General features: G+C 44.2%; 1 long non-coding RNA gene across 1 annotated transcript; it reads right to left on the reverse strand.

Annotated features, from left to right (window-relative positions):
• Window positions 1-1,672: 1,672 nt before the first annotated feature.
• Window positions 1,673-5,859, reverse strand: LOC121865429. The gene is made up of 3 exons (XR_006088762.1): window positions 5,735-5,859; window positions 3,477-3,647; window positions 1,673-1,781 (listed from the first exon to the last, which is right to left on the reverse strand). It is a non-coding gene; the product is annotated as an uncharacterized LOC121865429 (long non-coding RNA).
• Between the last annotated feature and the right edge of the window lie 1,264 nt (window positions 5,860-7,123).

Here is a 7,123-nt window from a genome sequence, read left to right on the forward strand (position 1 = left end):
AAGGCTGGGAGGACTGACATGGGGCGGTAATTCTTGAAGAGACCTTTGTCCCCAGATTATTTTATATGCTGGGTGAACTTTAGCAATTTTCAGTTTATCCGGAAAGACTCCACTAGTGAAGGAGGAGTTACAAATGTGTAGGAGAACAGGTAGTAATAAGTGGGCTACTTTCTTAATGATGCTCATTGGTATATTGTCTTCACCTGCTGCTGCATCTTTGGACATTTTTATGATGGCCAGTAATTCATCTGCTGTGACAGGGGATAAGAACAGCTCATTATGCTGTTTGTTTTGTAGGTGGGCTTTAAATTCCTCATGGTAATCAGGGATGTTTTCTGCAAGATTTTTGTCAACATTGATAAAATAATCATTGAAGTGGTTGGCAATGAGGGAGGGTTCCACTACAACTGTATCATATAACATAAAAGCTGAGTAGGGGGGGGGGGGCGAACTCTGAGTGTTCCTGTTCTGAATAGAATTGATGACATTGCAGGTTTTCTTACTGTCGCCTGATGCTGACTGGAGCTTATTTGTATAGTAGTTACATCTGGCATTTCTAACTGCTTGAGTTACTCTATTTCTGATACTTAGGTAAGACGGCATCGAAAGTTATGGATCTTTTTGCAAATTTCCTCTAAAGTTTGTGTTTTCTTTTATCATTGCCTTGATTTCAGTTGTAATATAGAGTTTGGAGATGGACACAGTTTTCACTAACTTAGTCTTGAGCGGGAAGTATTTATCAAAGCAAGCATTGAAGATGCAAGAGAAGTTGCAGCAGTTCACGTTAGGGTTGTCGGAGGCATAGACAAGATCCCAGTTAGCATTCATTAGGTTGTTTTCAAAAAGGAGCATGTTGTCGGTGCCGTAGTCTCTGTATTGTACTGAGACTTTATTAGACCTTTCAGATCTTGTGGCTGTCGCTATAAGAACAGCACCATCCCAACTATTGTAAAAATCATCAACAACTTCTTTACAGTCTCACTTTTGTAATGTAACTGTGCTGAAATTCGTTGTTAATTAACGCTGTCCCGTGTGTTTTGGGTCAATGTTCCACAAACACCGGTAAACGAGCCAGGGTATACGAAATAATCATCCAACACACTGACCAGATCAGGTAGGGTTACGGTAGGTAGGCTCCAAACTTTTATTGTCACCAGTATATCCTCCATGAAAAACTGCTTTATAAAATGTTTTTCAGGCCTAAATAATTTGTTTATTTTTTGTAGAAGAATCCACTTTTATTTTCAGTTAATGCTGCTGTATTTTTTTAATAAACCGTAAATTATTATTATTTCTTATTATCACACAGACTCAAGTCAAACACATGCATAAAAGATATAAACTGTAAATTACACAAGACACCCATTCAATAATGTTTAAAGAAAACTCTACCATTAGAGAGATGCGCTTCCCTCCTAGCACTGACTCAACTAAACTTATACAGTACTAACACTGACTCAACTAAACTTATACAGTACTAACACTGACTCAACTAAACTAATACAGTACTAACACTGACTCAACTAAGCTTAAACAGTACTCACCCAACACTGACTCAACTAAACTTAAACAGTACTCACACAACACTGACTCAACTAAACTTAAACAGTACTAACACTGACTCAACTAAGCTTAAGCAGCACTCACTCAACTAAACTTACACGGTACTCACCCTTCTAGTTTCAATGTCAAGATTTAGTTTGCGTAGTTTCTCTTTCTTGAGTGAGTCGGCCAGCACGGGCTCACACAGGAAGTACCGTGAGCTGCGGAGGCCGTCGTCCCTATGGAGATAAGAGGAGGTAAATGTTACTTTCTTGATGACAACTATCACATTTATTTTTCCTCAGAATTATCCTAGGATGTCCCATGAGCACTAAAGTACTTAATATGAGGAAAGAACTAGGTATACCCAGTGTTAAGGATAGAATAATTGAAGTCAACCTCATGATAGCCCTGAGGTTTCTGCGTGGTGATCCTGATAACATTGTTTCCTTAAAATTGCTAGAATGTATAAACCATGGGACTGGTGAGTCTAAATGGATCCAAACTACAGCTACACATATGAAGATGTTTGGACTAGACCACATGTACAAAGTTGAGACACAACAGCGCTTCCTGCCACCCTGGCGGACAGTTCCCTTCGATATCACAATACCGACATATCCGCCTAAAAAATTAATTATACAAAGCATTTATCTCCAACACACTGCCAAATTGAGAGCTCTTGAACACATACACACTTTACAGACTGATGATAATATCACACAGACCATCTACACTGATGGATCTCTAAACACTGCCTGTGGGAGGGCTGGAAGTGCTATTGTTGTGACTCAACCTGACGGTAATATAATTGAGAAAGGCGTTAGAATTAACAACTGGGCATCCACTCCACAAACTGAATTAGTTGCCATACTCACAGCTATTAAATTCATTGAAACCACTGTTACTGACAGTCTCATCATCACTGACTCTCTATCCTCACTACTTGCCCTTGACACCCTCGACTCAGGTTGTCACGCTCTTGTCTCTGAAGCCAGACACAAATATGCGTGCCTTGTTGACCGGGGTGTCAAGGTCAAACTGTTGTGGATCCCCTCTCACATAGGCCTCATAAAACATGACAGAGTTGATGCCCTCGCCAAACTCGCGTCTAACAAAGACGCCGTTGAATACAATTTGGGTCTGTCAAAAAGAACCCTTAAAACTGTAATTAGGAAAGAACTTATTGATGAGTTTGACGCAAGTAGACTAGTGTAAACAGGCACTAGTCGATCCATAGTTTACCATGATGAGATGTATCAAGTGAAACATGTATATGGAGCAAGTAACACGATCACTAGATTACAAGATGTTGTAACCGCTAGATTAAGGTTAGGATATAAGTACCTCTGGCAGTATGTTCTCAAGCAGATGTAAAGTAGACTAAATGTAAAGGTGTGTGGCCAGACATATGGCCACACACTTGAACACTATCGTCGACTGTGTGAAGATAGAACCTTTAGGGACAGGTCCAAGCACACTATGTGAAATGGCACAACACTTCATCTCTAATGGCAAGATAGCCGACATATTTTGGTTGTATACTTTTTTTGCACAATAACTATATCAGTTCTCACGTTCAGATTCAAATACAAATATGCTTGAATACTTCTCACGTAAATGTGAATAACAAAGTGTGGTCAGACATACTGCCTCACACGCCTGTACTCACGCATTTGTGAATAAGTTACCCCTTTATGTATAGAACTAAACAAATAATGTGAATGAAATACTGTATGTAACATTCAGTGCCATAATATCCTGACAACGGGGGTTAATTATTATGACCCGTTGTAAACTCTACTCTGTAATCCTTTTGCGCTACCGCTCACAGGATGAGTGTGGGGTGCACACAAAAGTAGCCACTGTAAGCGGCAAAATCAAATCACGTAAGACCATATGACACCGTCTAGCACAAGAGGTGTAACACTCACCTGAGCTGGTCGATCTCTCTCATGATATGTATGGGCGTGATGCTGGCCTGGTGGTACAGGGAGAGCAGTTCGGGGGGCAGGGAGGCGTGCGTGAAAGAGGTCCCGTGTCGGTCAGGGAAGAATGTTGATAGTGGTCTTGTCTCTCACTGAAGCTGCCCAGATCACTCTCGGCTGTAAACACAAAGATATACCCATTAATGTCTTGTCCGCTCAAAGCCGCCATCAGAACAAACACAATCTTTACCCCTGTAACACTGAACCACGGAGGATGGCCCTCCTGTACCCTGGCCCTCCCAGTCCCCTGGGCCGGACACTGACCACGGAGATGGCCCTCCCTGCCCTGGCCCTCCTGTCTGGGCCGGACACTGGACCACGGAGGATGGCCCTCCCATGCCTGCCCTCCTGTATCCCCGGGGCCGGACACTGACCACGGAGGATGGCCCTCCCGTACCCTGGCCCTCCTTGTATCCCTGGGCCGGACACTTTGAACCACGGAGGATGGCCCTCCTGTACCTGGGCCTCCCCTGTATCCCCGGGGCCGGACACTGACCACGAGATGGCCCTCCTGCCCTGGCCCTGACCCCTTGGGCCGGACACTGGACCACGGAGGATGGCCCTCCTTACCCCCCGGTCCGGACATGGACCCTGAGGATGGCCCTCCTGTATCCCCGGGGCCAGACACTGGACCACGGAGGATGGCCTCCCGTACCCTGGCCCTCTTGTCCCCCTGGGGCCGGACACTGAGACCACGGAGGATGGCCCTCCCTGTATCCCCGGGGCCGGACACTGAGCCACAGATGGCCTCTGTACCTGGCCCTCTTGTACCCCCTGGGCCGGACACTGGACCGGATGGCTCCTGTATCCCTGGGCAGGACACTGGACCACGGAGGATGGCCTCCTGTACCCTGGCCCTCTTGTGCCCCGGGCCGGACACTGGACCACGGAGGATGGCCCTCCTGTATCCCCCGGGGCCGGACACTGACCACGGAGGATGGCCCCTCTGTTGGCCCTCCTGTACCCCCGGGCCGGACACTGGACCACGGAGGATGGCCTCCTGTACCCTGGCCCTCCTGTACCCTGGCCCTCCTGTGCCCTGCCCTCCTGTACCCCCCAGGGGCCGGACACAGCAGTGCACTGTACAGTATATTTCAAGTTATGATAATCTTATTTAAAGCAGTTTTATAAGAGAATATTTCAAAATACAAGTTTAATATATTATTTCAGTGAAATGATATTAAAAGATGACATAATTAGTTACAAATAACCTTAGAAACATTAGTGTGTTTTTTTTATGTTTTAACAAACAAGGAGGAGCTGATTGATGTATATTTAACAGGTCGAGCTTTAAACGTAGACTGTGCCATCTGTGACCAAGTCTCACGTTGTTGATCTGACTTTCTGCCTCATTACAAAAAAATTGTAGGGTCTCAGTGTTTCTTTACTATGACGACACAACATACATATGTGTTTTGTATTGATCATTTTATTCTTTATTATTATTATTATTATTATTATTATTATTATTATTATTACCATCATCATCTTCGCCCTCAGGCCCTGGTGTGGGTTAGTGACCTGTCGTTGGGCTAATGGTGATGAATAAAAACTTTTGTATCAGGGCGGAGAACCAATAGGTCACATAGGCTGTACCGACGCAATACAATCGTTATTATAATTTGTACTTTTCATTATAATTTAAACTGTAATACGAGTTACTTGAATCGTTTAGTGGTAGTTGTGAAGTTTTTTTGACTACATATATCTTTTAATTTATATTTAGATGTAAACTTTGTGTGTAATATGCAGTGAAATTTGGTTTACTCTGTGGACAATAAGTAACATGTGTAAATGTCGTGAACTGTTTTTCTCTTGTCAGTTGTCCTTAGAGTCAGTCAAATAAATCTCACGCTTTTAGCCACCTGATATCCTTAGCTTGTGATTGGCCTATGGTATTTACATTTTGAGTCACATGAAAAAATAACTTTTAATATTGTCAACAAGATGTAGTGAGTCAGTCGAGTACAAGAGCACCAAGTAGTTTACTGTATACGGGGCCTGTACCTGTGACTCCAGAGCTCTCAACAACGACACACACACACAGTACAGTCAGTTACTCTGCCTTCAACGTAACAACTGCCTTTGTGTGTAGTGAAGATTCATCCTACCCCACATATGAAACAAGTTGACCAAAATCCCGATGAGAATTTTCAAGGGAGTTAAATTTGGACAGACAGGCAGATACCTCTTATACTTCTTACCAGTTTCTAACAGTAGGGTGAATTGGTAGTTTTCCACCATAGCCCCAAAGCTATCGTCACACAATATAGTTTCTACACTGCGTCACACCAACACTGTCCTGCTACTGTCAACACAGAGAAGCCACCAGTCTTAATAACCTGCCGGAACACCAGTTACAGCCACACCTGTTCTCCCTCACACACACAAGTGGAGGAGCACTCAGGTGGGGGTGGGTGTGGTGGGGTGACGACGAGGTGCTGCTGAGTGTGTTGAGTGTGTTGCATCCACCCCCACCACCCCACCCACACCCCTCCCTCCTGCACCTTCATAGTCTTCTTTAAGATCCTCCACACACCCTCCTTCCTCCCCCATCCTCCCACAGCACTAGCCAGCCCTGATACATGACTGACTTTATATTAGCACTGAGGCTCTTCCTCACCACTCACCTCCTCACCACACACCTCCTCACCACCCACCCTCCCCACACCCACCCCTCCTCACCACACCTTCCTCACCACTCACCTCCTCACCCTCTCCCTCCTCACCACTCACCTCCTCACCACTCTCTCCTCACCCTCGCCCTCCTCACCACTCACCTCCCTCACCACCCACCTCCTGTAACCTCCACCACCTGCCTCCTCTCCTACTTCTCCATCCTTCCCTCATGTGTTAATTTTGTTTCTCCTAAATTGGTGGTGTTTAGTAGAAACTAACTGGTGGTGTTAAGTGAAGGTATCTTAGTTACAGTAGAGTCTCAGTGTTAATTTTGTCTCCTAACTGGTGGTGTTATGAAGGTATCTAGTTAAGGTAGAGTCTCAGTGTTAATTTTGTCTCTCAACTGGTGGTGTTAAGTGAAGGTATCTAGTTTAAGGTAGAGTCTCAGTGTTAATTTTGTCTCCTAACAGGTGGTGTTTATGAAGGTATCTAGTTATGTTGCAGAGTCTCAGTGTGTTAATTTTGTTTCCTCTAACTCACAGGTGTTAAGTGAAGGTATCTAGTTAAGGTAGAGTCTCAGTGTTAATTTTGTTTCCTAACTGGTGGTGTTATGAAGGTATCTAGTTAAGGTAGAGTCTCAGTGTTAATTTTGTCTCCTAACTGGTGGTGTTAAGGAAGGTTTCTAGTTAAGGTAGAGTCTATGTTAATTTTGTCTCCTAACTGGTAAAAGTAAGTGAAGGTATCTAGTTAAGGCAGAGTCTCGGTGTTAATTTTGTCTACTAACTGGTGGTGTTAGCGAAGGCATTCCAGTTAGCGCAAATTTCAGTGTTAATTTTGTCTCCCAACTGGTGGTGCTATGAAGGTTTAGTTAAGGTAGAGTCTCAGTGTTAATTTGTCTCCCAATCCGGTGGTGTTATGACAGTTTTGCCAAGGTAGAGTCTTCAGTAAGTTAATTTTGTCTCCTAACAGTAAAG

Source organism: Homarus americanus, unplaced genomic scaffold (genome assembly GCF_018991925.1).
Source record: "Homarus americanus isolate GMGI-L3 unplaced genomic scaffold, GMGI_Hamer_2.0 scaffold29688, whole genome shotgun sequence".
Lineage (NCBI taxonomy): Eukaryota > Metazoa > Arthropoda > Malacostraca > Decapoda > Nephropidae > Homarus > Homarus americanus.